The sequence below is a fragment of the Oncorhynchus masou genome, chromosome 9 (genome assembly GCF_036934945.1).
Source record: "Oncorhynchus masou masou isolate Uvic2021 chromosome 9, UVic_Omas_1.1, whole genome shotgun sequence".
Taxonomy (NCBI): Eukaryota; Metazoa; Chordata; class Actinopteri; order Salmoniformes; family Salmonidae; genus Oncorhynchus; species Oncorhynchus masou.
The window spans coordinates 65588392-65602669 of NC_088220.1; the positions used below are offsets into that span (position 1 = coordinate 65588392).

General features: G+C 40.6%; 1 protein-coding gene across 2 annotated transcripts in view; it reads right to left on the bottom strand.

Annotated features, from left to right (window-relative positions):
- The window catches only part of LOC135546479 (rho GTPase-activating protein 32-like), a 46571-nt gene extending 33379 nt beyond the window's left edge, over nucleotides 1-13192 (bottom strand). Inside the window, exon 1 of one of the 2 annotated variants that reach the window (XM_064974923.1) lies at nucleotides 12953-13192. The gene's annotated coding sequence lies outside the window, so the exon portion shown is untranslated. The remainder of the gene's footprint in view (nucleotides 1-12952) is intronic. The other variant, XM_064974925.1, reaches the window with a different exon arrangement.
- Nucleotides 13193-14278: the final 1086 nt, after the last annotated feature.

Genomic DNA, 14278 nt, shown 5'->3' on the forward strand with positions numbered 1-14278 from the left:
CGTCAACATCTTCATGGGTTTTGATAAAGGCGCTCCCCAGTGTAATGTTTCCATCTGACTGTTGAGGGGAAAGTTTAACGATCTCACACGGTTAATAAAGCTAGTCAAAGTGGAGAAGGCCTGGGGTTGCTATGGACACCTGCAGGTTGTGAGTCACTCATCTGCTTTGCTCGACTGATGAGGTAGCAGGAAGAGAAAATTAAACTATGACAAAACTGTACACTACAATACAAGAGATTGAACAATATGACAGATATTTCACCAGATGTATAAATGTGAGTGGAAACGCCAAGCGAATGCTTCACTACCAAATATGATAGTGAGAGGAAGCCCACTGTCTGGCAGTGGGAGAAGATGGAACTAAATTGATTTATTTTTAAGTGCTTTGTTAGGATGGAGTGCAAATGCGAATTGAGTTATTGCACATGCACTTTTCACAGATGAGGCGTTCCCCAGCGGAAATATGCAGACGCTGCTAGATCGTGCCAATAGGATCTCACAAGCTCATGCTTGGCTCTGCCCACCTCCTTGCCTGTACTGCCCAATTTTACTTATTTGTTCCGATTGGAAACGGCAGGCTGTGGTCTGTCTTGGTTTAGTTATAAAAAAATATTTTACAATACTGTACCATAAAGACAATACTTTATACAGTGCGGTGGTGATTGTTTTTATGGGATTAAAAACCTGATCAATGCTTTTTTCAGGGGGAGAATCATACAATTCTATAATCTGATTTACATTTACTACAGTGGGAATAATTTTGTTTAATCTCATGATGAATTCCATAGCTGTATAAATCATTACTGTACAGTACTGTGCAGCAGTCTTCATCGACCTTGCCAAAGCTTTCGACTCTGTCAATCACCATATTCTTATCGGCAGACTCAGTAGCCTCGATTTTTCTGATGACTGCCTTGCCTGGTTCACCAACTACTTTGCAGACAGAGTTCAGTGTGTCAAATCGGAGGGCATGCTTTCCGGTCATCTGGCAGTCTCTATGGGGGTGCCACAGGGTTCAATTCTCGGGCCGACTCTTTTCTCTGTATATATCAATGATGTTGCTCTTGCTGCGGGCGATTCTCTGATCCACCTCTACGCAGTCGACACCATTCTGTATACCTCCGGCCCGTCCTTGGACACTGTGCTATCAAACCTCCAAACGAGCTTCAATGCCATACATCACTCCTTCCGTGGCCTCCAACTGCTCTTAAACGCTAGTAAAACCAAATGCATGCTTTTCAACCGTTCGCAGCCTGCACCCGCACACCCGACTAGCATCACAACCCTGGATGGTTCCGACCTAGAATATGTGGACATCTATAAGTACCTAGGTGTCTGGCTAGACTGTAAACTCTACTTCCAGACTCATATCAAACATCTCCGGCTGGCCCTTGCTACATATTCGTCGCCAGACCCACTGGCTCCAGGTCATCTACAAGTCCCTGCTAGGTAAAGCTCCGCCTTATCTCAGTTCACTGGTCACGATGGCAACACCCACCCGTAGCACGTGCTCCAGCAGGTGTATCTCACTGATCATCCCTAAAGCCAACACCTCATTTGAGCAGCTAACAGATCGTTGCAGCTGTACATAGTCTATCGGTAAATAGCCCAACCAATTTTACCTACCTCATCCCCATACTGTTTATTTTTTATTTACTTTTCTGCTCTTTTGCACACCAATATCTCTACCTGTACATGACCATCTGATCATATTTCACTCCAGTGTTAATCTGCTAAATTGTAATTATTTGCCTACCTCCTCCTTTTGCACACAATGTATATAGACTCTTTTTCCTACTGTGTTAATGACTTGTTAATTGATTACTCCATGTGTAACTCTGTGTTGTCTGTTCACACTGCTATGCTTTATCTTGGCCAGGTTGCAGTTGCAAATGAGAACTTGTTCTCAACTAGCCTACCTGGTTAAATAAAGGTGAAATAAAATAAAACATTTAAAAATGTGTCCCATTCCACACACACAAAATTAGGCTTAGACATAGTAAAGTTCATAGACTATACTCTGTCCAGAAATACAGGCAGATGCAATAAACGAGAATAAGAAACTGAAATGAATTCATTTACATACACTTTCAACAAAGGACTAGTTTAAATGTAATCAGTTAGGTACGTGAGAAGAATTCTTTAAGCTTCGTTGACATACACTACCGTTCAAAAGGGTCACTTAGAAATATCCTTGTTTTTGAAAGAAAAGCACATTTTTTGTCCCTTAAAATAACATCTCGTACAACGCTGTGTACTACTCCCTTAACAGAACAGCGCAAACTGGCTTTAACCAGAATAGAAAGAGTGGGAGGCCCCGGTGCACAACTGAGCAAGAGGACAAGTACATTAGTGTGTCTAGTTTGAGAAACAGACGTCTAACAAGTCCTCAACTGTCAGATTCATTATAAATAGTACCCGCAAAACACCAGTCTCAATGTCAACAGTGAAGATGCGACTCTGGGATGCTGGCCTTCTAGGCAGAGTTCCTCTGTCCAGTGTCTGTTCTCTTGCCCATCATAATATTTTATTGTTATTGGCCAGTCAGATATGGATTTTTCTTTGCAACTCTGCCTAGATATAAATTAAAGTTTCTACCTTTTTATTTTTTCAAATTTTTTTTATTTTTATAAATTTGTATATTTGAATTTAACCATAATAATTTGGTGTAATAATTTATGTTTTTTTTCTGGTGGATTAAACAGTAATTACAACCAACGTTCTATGGCTTGTTCTAAAAATATCGATATTTTTGGAGATTATTTCATTTTCAAATAACCAAAAGAAAGAGGTTGTAATCTGATTAAAGGGAAAAGGACCATTCTTGAACAGGGGGTGAGACATTCTTACTAATCTGCTAGTTCGTATTTAAGTACAACTTTTGTATGACTGAAGCCTTTAGTGAGAGGTCTAATGCATTAATATTTAATCATTTCTGCCCTCCGAATTCATATTCATTATATAAAATAAGCCTAACAGAATTAAATGGGCCCACCAATCCAAATAAAATGTAATATTTTGCTCATATAATTTAAAAAACAAGTCGCTAGGTGTAGGCAAGGCCATAAGCAAATAAGTAAACTGGGATATGACTAAAGGGGTGATTTTTCCACATACAGGTATTTCCTTTCCACGGTAGCAAGATCTTATCTATTTTTGCTAACTTTCTATGAAAATGTATTGAAAATGAGATGATTTCCTTCTTTCGAGATATGAATATTGAGTATGTCCTTATCACCGTCAGACCATTTTATTGGTCAACTGTACGGTAATGGAAAAGTTATATATTTTAGTGATCCAATACATATAGTAATACATATAGTAATTTTAGCATAATTTGGTTGTAATCTAGAGACGGTAGAAAAAGTAGATCATCTATGAGGCTGTGGAGGGATCCAAATTGTTGATTAAAAAGAAAACATGAATCATCAGCATACAACCACACCTTTGTTTTAATTAAGCCCTGGATTTCTAGGCCCTTGTTATAAATTGTTGGATCTGATTTTAATAGCTAACATTTCGATGGCCATAATAAATAGATATGCCGACAGTGGACAACCTTATTTTAAAGTCTAGGTTTACTATTCATAACTTTAACACATTGAAAAAGAGATTATCCAAAATGTAACTATTCCAGGCATATATATATATATATATATATATATATTCCTGTCGTACTTTATCAAAAGCCTTTTCAAAGTCAGCTACGAATACCAGGCCTTGTTTCCCCAATTTTTCAGTGTTTTATTGTTTCCAGTACTTGTCTTATTTTCTCCAATGTATTGTCCATGTAAAAAAACTGTCTGATTAGGATTAATAATATCCAACAATACTTTAATTATTTCCCGGATTTAAAAGGCTTTAATTGCATCAAGAAGTCTCTCCTCTAATTTGGCCTTAACCTAAGTCTTTCTGTACAGCTGTTAATTTTACCTTATTAATAGGAAAGAAATCCTTACAGGTTAGAGGAGATGGAGACTGACTTTGGCTTTTGACAATTTCTTGGGTGGGTGCATTTTCCCACCAGGGGTGTTTCCACCAAACTGAATTGTCACCAGAATAAGACACTCAATATTTGTTGGAAATGAGCATCAAGCCCCATCACTTTCACCAACCTGTGAAGTTCATTATAACTTATTTCATCTGTAGCCTAATAAACACAGATGTTAAAAACTGATGTCAAAGCTACTGTACATACCTTTATAACGTAGGTACATGGCGTAATGACACCACGTAAAATTTGGCGCTACACGTACAACACAGCATTCATAACCAATCCCACAATGTCTGCTGTGTGGATCGAGCAGTCAACATGTCGAGCAGTCATTTGAAAGAGTAAGAACATTTTAGCGAGACAACTCAAAGGCGAAATCCATTAAAGCCAAGATAATTGGATTCATTGCCCTTGAATATCAACCGTACTCTGTCGTGGGCGATGTTGGCTTTCGTCGACTGGTCGAGCGCCGGCACACACTACTAAGTGCGCTATTTTTCAGATGTTGCCCTACCGAAGTTACATAGTAATAGCGTCACTGCTATTAGCTTCACGACATACAGTGGGGCAAAAAAGTATTTAGTCAGCCACCAACTGTGCAAGTTCTCTCACTTAAAAAGATGAGGCCTGTAATTTTCATCATAGGTACACTTCAACTATGACAGACAAAATGAGAAAAAAATATTCCAGAAAATCACATTGTAGGATTTTTAAAGAATTTATTTGCAAATTATGGTGGAAAAAAAGTATTTGGTCAATAACAAAAGTTTCTCAATACTTTGTTATATACCCTTTGTTGGCAATGACAGAGGTCAAACGTTTTCTGTAAGTCTTCACAAGGTTTTCACACACTGTTGCTGGTATTTTGGCCCATTCCTCCATGCAGATCTCCTCTAGAGCAGTGATGTTTTGGGGCTGTTGCTGGGCAACACGGACTTTCAACTACCTCCAAAGATTTTCTATGGGGTTGAGATCTGGAGACTGGCTAGGCCACTCCAGGACCTTGAAATGCTTCTTACGAAGCAAATCCTTCACTGCCCGGGCGGTGTGTTTGGGATCATTGTCATGCTGAAAGACCCAGCCACGTTTCATCTTCAATGCCCTTGCTGATGGAAGGAGGTTTTCACTCAAAATCTCACAATACATGGCCCCATTCATTCTTTCCTTTACCCAGATCAGTTGTCCTGGTCCCTTTACAGAAAAACAGCCCCAAAGTATTATGTTTCCACCCCCATGCTTCACAATAGGTATGGTGTTCTTTGGATGCAACTCAGCATTCTTTGTCCTCCAAACACGACGAGTTGAGTTTTTAACAAAAAGTTATATGTTGGTTTCATCTGACCATATGACATTCTCCCAATCTTCTTCTGGATCATCCAAATACTCTCTAGCAAACTTCAGACGGGCCTGGACATGTACTGGCTTAAGCAGGGGGACACATCTGGCACTGCAGGATTAGAGTCCCTGGCGGCGTAGTGTGTTACTGATGGTAGGCTTTGTTACTTTGGTCCCAGCTCTCTGCAGGTCATTCACTAGGTCCCCCCATGTGGTTCTGGGATTTTTGCTCACCGTTCTTGTGATTATTTTGACCCCACGGGGTGAGATCTTGCGTGGAGCCCCAGATCGAGGGAGATTATCAGTGGTCTTGTATGTCTTCCATTTCCTAATAATTGCTCCCACAGTTGATTTCTTCAAACCAAGCTGCGTACCTATTGCAGATTCAGTCTTCCCAGCCTGGTGCAGGTCTACAATTTTGTTTCTGGTGTCCTTTGACAGCTCTTTGGTCTTGGCCATAGTGGAGTTTGGAGTGTGACTGTTTGAGGTTGTGGACAGGTGTCTTTTATACTGATAACAAGTTCAAACAGGTGCCATTAATACAGGTAACGAGTGGAGGACAGAGGAGACTCTTAAAGAAGAAGTTACAGGTCTGTGAGAGCCAGAAATCTTGCTTGTTTGTGGGTGACCAAATACTTATTTTCCACCATAATTTGCAAATAAATTCATTAAAAATCCTACAATGTGATTTTCTGGATTTTTTCCCCTCATTTTGTCTGTCATAGTTGAAGTGTACCTATGATGAAAATTACAGGCCTCTCTCATCATTTTAAGTGGGAGAACTTGCACAATTGGTGGCTGACTAAATACTTTTTGCCCCACTGTACATGACAAAGATACAATACATACCATACTTTGGAACGCCGTTTGGGTCTTTGCGTGTCAAAAAAGATACAGTAGCACTGTCAAAGCTGTACAAAAAAAGTCTACAAACAAGCAAACACCTGCCACAAACGATGTGTTTGCAATACCGCATTGGTAATAAAGCATCATATGTTCGACCGCAACTTCTGGGGTAGCTAGCTTTAGCTTGGTACCTAGCTAGCACCAACACAACCAGCCAGAAAACAATGACCAGTAGAAACTGCAGTCATTTTCATTATTCTTAGCAATGATTTAGGAATCCTTGTGAGTAAGTATTAGCTAGGTTGCCACTTGTTGTTCGCCTACTGGAATTTCCCTAGCAGCCAGCTAGCCATCTGGCTAGTGAGGCGAGACCGGACCGTGTTGTGGATTAGGCACAATAATGTAAGGATTAGGATTAGGCACAATAATGGAATTTGCAGTTTGGCTTCAAAATAAAAGTAGGTAATTGACAGTGATGCAAATTAATACAAAGAGTAGAATTATGCCATACTTGTATTTTGAAGGCTAACTTCATATAGATGGGACCAACAACCAATCATCAAATAAGAACTGTCTTGTAAATTAGGGTTATTTTAGATGTTGTCACCGAGCTATATAGTTAGCTAACAATAGCTACTGAAACAGACTGTCGTTTTGCTATGCTTTTGGGGAAGAACATTGTTTGCATCCATGAACTGGCTAGCTTTTTATGACCGGCACTGTAGGTGTGCAAGATAACTTTACCAGCATCATAGTGTAACGGATGTGAAACAGCTAGCTTAGTTAGCGGTGGAATAGTGCGCACTAAATAGCGTTTCAATCGCTGACGTCACTTGCTCTGAGACCTTGAAGTAGTGGTTCCCCTTGCTCTGCAAGGGCCGCGGCTTTTGTGGAGCGATGGGTAACGATGCTTCGTGGGTGACTGTTGTTGTGTGCAGAGGGTCCCTGATTTGCGCCCGGGTATGGGCAAGGGGATGGTCTAAAGTTATACTGTTACAATAGCATATGTATCGATGAACCATTGTGACATATGAAATACAAGTGTAAATGTAATAACTACGTAAAAATGTAATGAACTCGTTAAATTATTATGTGAAGTGCAGTCATATTCAGGTCCTGATTGTTCAAATAGCGTTATTTGATACGTCAAAAAGCGTTATTTGGCGTGTATCTTTTTGGACACTCAAAGATCCAAACGGCGTTCCATAGAAATTCTGGTTGAGAATGAAGCGACTGAACAAATGAACAACGAAACAGCACAGCAAGTAAGTGAAATAATTTTTTTGATTATGTTTTACTGGTAATGGGAACATTAAATTCCAAAAAATAACCTTTTGGTCAGTGTGGTGTGTGTGTGTGTAACCTTTATTTAATGAGACAAGTCAGTTAAGAACAAATTCTTATTTACAATTGTGTGCCGCCCTATGGGACTCACAATCATGTCCGGATGTGATGCAGCCTGGATTTGAACCAGAAACTGTAGTGACGACCCTTGCACTGAGATGCAGTGCCTTAGACCGCTAAGTCCATGTGTGTGTTTTAACTATACTATAATGCTTAAAAAGGCCACTTATAAAGTACTGTTTTTTTTGGCAAGGATAATATTGGAGATCGGTATCAGCCAAAAAATGTCATATAGGTGCATCACTAGTTATTACATTGAATTTGGAAAATACTCCGACTCCATCCCCTTTTCCACATTTTGTTACGTTACAGCCTTATTCAAAATGTATTAAATTGTTTTACTCAGTCTACACACAATACCTCATAATGACAAAGCGAAAACAGGGTTTTAGAAATGTGTGCAAATTTTTACATAGGTATTCAGACCCATTGCTATGACACTCGAAATTGAGCTCAGGTGCATCCTGTTTCTACAACTTGGAGTCCACCTGTGGTCAATTATATTGACTGGACATTATATTGACTGGACATGCAAAAACAGGTTTAGAAAAAAACTGAAATATCACATTTACATAAGTATTCAGATCCTTTACTCAGTGCTTTGCTGAAGCACCTTCGGCAGCTATTACAGCCTCGAGTCCTCTCGGATATGACGAACACCTGTATTTGGGGATTTCTCCCATTATTCTCTGCAGATCCTCTCAAGTGCTGTCAGGTTGGATGCGGAGCGTCGCTGCACAGCTATTTTCAGGTCTTTCCAGAGATATTCGATTGTGTTCAAGTCCGGGCTCTGGACATTGAGACTTGTCCCGAAGCCACTCCTGCGTTGCCTTGACTGTGTGCTTAGGGTCGTTGTCCTGTTGGAAGGTGAACCTTCACCCCAGTCTGAGGTCCTGAGCACTCTGGAGCAGGTTTTCATCAAGGATCTATGTACTTTGCTCCGTTCATCTTTCCCTCGATCCTGACTAGTTTCCCAGTCCCTGCCGCTGAAAAACATCCCCACAGCATGATGCTGCCACCACGCTTCACCGTAGGGATGGTGCCAGGTTTCCTCCAGACGAGTTCAAAGAGTTCAATCAGACCAGAGAATCTTGTTTCTCATTCTCAGAGTCCTTCAGGTATCTTTTGGCAAATTTTGCGGGCTGTCATGTACCTTTTACTGAGGAGTGCCTTCCATCTGGCCACTCTACCATAAAGGCCTGATTGGTGAAGTGCCTCAGAGATTGTTGTCCTTCTGGAAAGTTCTCCCATCTCCATAGAAGAACTCTTGAGCTCTGTCAAAGTGACCATCGGGTTCTTGGTCACCTCACTGACCCTTCTCTCCCGATTGCTCAGTTTGGCCGGGCGGCCAGCTCTAGGATGAGTCTTGGTGGTTCCAAACTTCTTCCATTTAAGAATGATTTTATTACCCTTCCCCAGATCTGAGCCTCGACACAATCCTGTCTTGGAGCTCTAAGGACAATTCTTTGGACCTCATGGTTTGTTTTTATGCTCTGACATGCTCTGTCAACTGTGGAACCTTATATAGACAGATGTGTCTTTTCAAATCATGTCCAATCAATTTAATTTACCACAGGTGGACTCCAAGTTGTAGAAACATCTCAAGGATGATCAATTGAAACAGGATGCACCGGAGTTCAATTTCAAGTCTCATAGCAAAGTGTCTGAATACTTATGTAAATACGGTTTGTTTTTTTATATACATTTGCAAACATTTCTATAAACTTGTTTTTGATTTGACATTATGGAGTATTGTGTTTAGATTGATGAGGGAAATGTTTTATTGAATCCATTTTAGAATAAGGCTGTAACGTAACAAAATGTGGAAAACGTCAAGGGGTCTATATACTTTGCACTGTATATCAATATCTGCACATAAAGGAGTTTCCAATTATACCATTTTATACCATTTCAACCAGATAGGCCAGTTGAGAACAAGTTCTCATTTACAACTGCGACCTGGACAAGATAAAGCAAAGCAGTGCGACACAAACAGAGTTACACATGGAATAAACAAACGTACAGTCAATAAGACAATATAATGTCTATATACAGTGTGCAAATGAAGTAAAATTAGGGAGGTAAGGCAATAAATAGGCCATAGTGTCGAAATAATTACAATTTAGCAATTAAACACTGGAGTGATGAGCAGAAGATGAATGTGCAAATAGAGATACTGGGTTACAAAGGAGCAACAAATAAAAAACAAATAAAGGAAATTAGGTAGTTGGGTGGGCTATTTACAGATGGGCTATGTACAGGTGCATATACTACCCACTACCCATATACTACCCGCAGCGACCTGTATGCTCTCGTTGGCTGGCCCTCGCTTCATATTCGTCGCCAAAACCACTGGTTCCAGGTCATCTACAAGTCTTTGCTAGGTAAAGCTCCGCCTTATCTCAGCTCACTGGTCACCATAGCAGCACCTAATCATAGCACGTGCTCCAGCAGGTATATTTCACTGGTCACCCCCAAAGGCAACTCATTCCTTTGGCCGCCTTTCCTTCCAGTTCTCTGCTGCCAATGACTGGAACGAATTGCAAGAGTCACTGAAGCTGGAAACATATTTCCCTCACTAACTTTAAGCATCAGCTGTCAGAGCAGCGGGTCGTATAAGGGGCATTGGTGACAAAACAGATGGCACTGTGGTAGACTGCATACAATTTGCTGAGTAAAGTGTTGGAGGTTATTTTGTAAATGACATCGCCGAAGTCAAGGATCGGTAGGATAGTCCGTTTTACGAGGGTATGTTTGGCAGCATGAGTGAAGGAGGCTTTGTTTGCGAAATAGGAACACGATTCTAGATTTAATTTTGGAATGGAGATGGTTAATGAGTCTGGAAGGAGAGTTTACAATCTAACCAGACACCTAGGTACTTGTAGTTGTCCACATATTCTAAGTCAGAACCGTCCAGAGTAGTGATGTTAATTAAAACTTCTTGTAACTACCCGGATCCGGGAGCGTTGTCATCAACTACAGTAATTAGCATAACGCAACAGACAGAAAATATTTTCTAGAAAATATTCATATTCATGAAATATAGTGAAACACAGCTTAGCCTTTTGTTAATCACCCTGTCATCTCAGATTTTGAAATTGTGCTTTACAGCAAAAGCAAGACAAGCATTTGTGTAAGTTTATCGATAGCCTAGCATAGCATTATGCCTAGCTAGAGAATTCATCCGGAAATTGCGGTCACGACAACGGCGAAAAATATTCCAAATTAGCTCCATAATATCGACAGAAACATGACAAACGTTGTTTATAATCAATCCTCAAGGTGTTTTTCAAATATCTATTCGATAATATATCCACCAGGACAGCTGTATTTTCAGTAAGCCCGGGAGGAAAAATAGCTACCTCTGTCTATTACGCACGAATTACTCTGAGAGCCCTCAGCCGGACACTTACGCAATGTAGTCGCTTACGCTCATTCTTCAACATAAAGGCGTGAAACTACGTCAAAAAGCTGTAGACACATTGCACCCATGACCAGCTCGGAAACCAGAATGCATAGCGGAGAAGGTACGGTGGGATTTCAAATGATCGGTGATCTGTTTGTAAACTTGGCTTTCGAAGACTTTAGAAAGGCAGGGTAGGATAGATATAGGTCTAACAGTTTGGGTCTAGGTGTCTCCCCATTTGAAGAGGGGGATGACCGCGGCAGCTTTCCAATCTTTAGGGATCTCAGACGATATGAAAGAGAGGTTTAACAGGCTAGTAATAGGGGTTACAACAATTGGGGCAGATAATTTTAGAAAGAGAGGGTCCAGATTGTCTAGCCCAGCTGATTTGTTGGGGTCCAGATTTTGCAGCTCTTTCAGAACATCAGCTATCTGGATTTGGGTGAAAGAGAAATGGGGGGGGCTTGAGCAAGTTGCTGCGGGGGATGCAGAACTGTTGACTGGGGTAGTGGTAGCCAGGTGGAAAGCATGGCCAGCCGTAGAAGAATACTTATTGAAATTCTCGATTATCGTAGTTTTATCGGTGGTGACAGTGTTTCCTAACCTCAGTGCAGTGGGCAGCTGGGAGGAGGTGCTCTTATTCTCCATGGACTTTACAATGTCCCAGAACTTTTTGGAGTTTATGCTACAGGGTGCAAATTTGTTTGAAAAAGCTAGCCTATGCTTTCCTAACTGCCTGTGTATATTGGTTCCTAACGTCCCTGAAAAGTTGCATGTCGCGGGGCTATTTGTTGCTAATGCGGTATGCCACTTGATGTTTTTGTGCTGGTCAAGGGCAATCAGGTCAAAATTGAATGGGCATGCTTATTTAAGATGGTGAGGAAAGTACTTTTAAAGAATAACCAGGCATCCTCTACTGACCGAATTAGGTCAATATCCTTCAAGGATACCCGGACCAGGTCGATTAGAAAGGCCTGTTCGCTTTAGTGTTTTATGGAGCGTTTAACAGTGATGAGGGGTGGTCGTTTGACCACGGACACATTACGGACGAAGGCAACGAGGCTGTGATCGCTGAGATCCTAGTAGACAGCAGAGGTGTATTTAGAAGGCAGGTTGGTCAGGATGATATCTATGAGGGTGCCCGTGTTTACGGATTTAGGGTTGTACCTGGTCGGTTCCATGATCATTTGTGTGAGATTGAGGGCATCTAGCTTAGATTGTAGGACTGCCAGGGTGTTAAGCATATCCCAGTTTTCGACAAATATTTCACCATGTTGAACAAACAAATTATCTGTCTGCATTTATCAAATTGATTACAGCTGGGGGGGTTTTATACGGTATGACTTTACTCACATAGAAACTGTGGATGGAAATGTGGTTATTGTTTAAAAAAACGTTTGGTCCACTATTTTTTACCATATAATATATGAATCCTATAAATTAAAATGGCAAATTTAGGTGCAATCAATTATCTTAATAAATTACAGAAACAATTTCAGAACAATGTGAGATGGTGGGTGTCATGGCTTGCTGAAATGAAATGGAAAGACCCTGTATTTATAATTATATGACAATATTCTAGGTTGACTATAAATCTACTACACAATTTCTGATACACAACATCTTACTTTTATTTTCCTTCTTAAGGAAAAGCTGGGAATGTATCACCTACTCCTCTATGCCATTAATTCCAATCAAGACTGGTTTTAGATTTCTCCCTGACCAAGATGGCTGCCATTTTCTCCCATAATGGAATTGAGGGTTTATGACACAGCTCCTCTAGTAAGTTAACAGGATCTCTATGTAGTCAACATGTTGTCATTCCATACACAAGACATATGTCATAACCTTCAAAAGCCACAACATTCATTCACATCCTATCTTTCTCGCTCACCTAAAACCGAGTTCAATACAAAGCACAAGAATGACGACGATGGTAACACTTGGAGATGGTCTTTTAAACATACCTGTAACCGCAGGACAAACCACCACACCAAGGGTCTCTTCTCTATATCCTCTTAGCCGCAGTGTGCCGCGCACTTTACTACTGTTGAGGTTTTCGACAGCAATGACTTGTATTTTTCAGCATCCCACTACGAAGGCCAGATCGCACTGCTTCAGTGAGAATAAAACAAATATGGGATTCGTCAGTGAACATGTCCTACAGAAGAGACAGCGAGATAGAACCCGTAGCCTCGTATTTTCTGCACCCAACGCTGCGAACGCGCACAACTCGGCTGGGCGCGTACGCGCCAGCAAGGTAAATAAATGATTCCTGAAATTGCTCTAGTCCTAGTGCCCTCAACTGTCCTTGTACATCAGAAAACCGGTTTCAATCGCTCTTCCACTCCTAACAAAGAAACAAATCTATGTGTACTATGTCATGGGTGATTTATGAGATGAAAGATGTTTGCTATTGGCATACAAAAAGGAGCCTTGTCAACTATTTCAACAGTGGATTGCAGTTGTATATATTGTAGGTTATGTGCACACACACCCATGTTGCAACCTGGATTCAGGGTTAGACATAACATAGTAAATGTTCATCCGGGACACTCCAATAAATATGACATGTTACATTTCCTATGGTATGGTATGGTATGTATGGTATGTATTAAATTGTGAATGTCCATCATCCATTTTGTTTGATATGTAACGATTTACAATTTCTATGATATGTTACGAATTCAAATTCGTACAATATGTTACGAATTTTAAAAATGTACTCAACTATATGTTAACAATTCCAATTTGTTGTGGCTAATGTTAGCTAAGTGGCTAATGCTAACGTTAGCTAGGTGGCTAAAGTTAGCTAGGCTTGGGGGGGGGGCATTGTTTTCAAAGACCTGGGGACCCCAAGGGTTGCACGTTTTGGTTTTTGCCCTAACACTACACAGCTGATTCAAATAATCAACTAATCATCAACACTGCTGTTCTACTATATATACAATTCATTATAAACTGGTTGGGTCGAGCCCTGAATGTTGATTGGCTGAAGGCCGTGGTATATTATACCGTATACCATGGGTATGACAAAACATTTATTTGTCCTGCTCTAATTACATTGGTAACCAGTTCATAATAGCAATAAGGCACCTGGGGTGTTTGTGGTGTCTTGCCAATATACCATGGCTAAGGGCTGTTTCCAGGCACTCCCAGTAGCGTCGTGCTTAAGAACAGCACTTAGCCATGGTATATTGGCCATATACTACAACCCATCGGGCCTTATTGCTTAATTCTACTGAGTGCCATTAACCACTTCATATTTGTAAATACAGTCCATTATTACTATG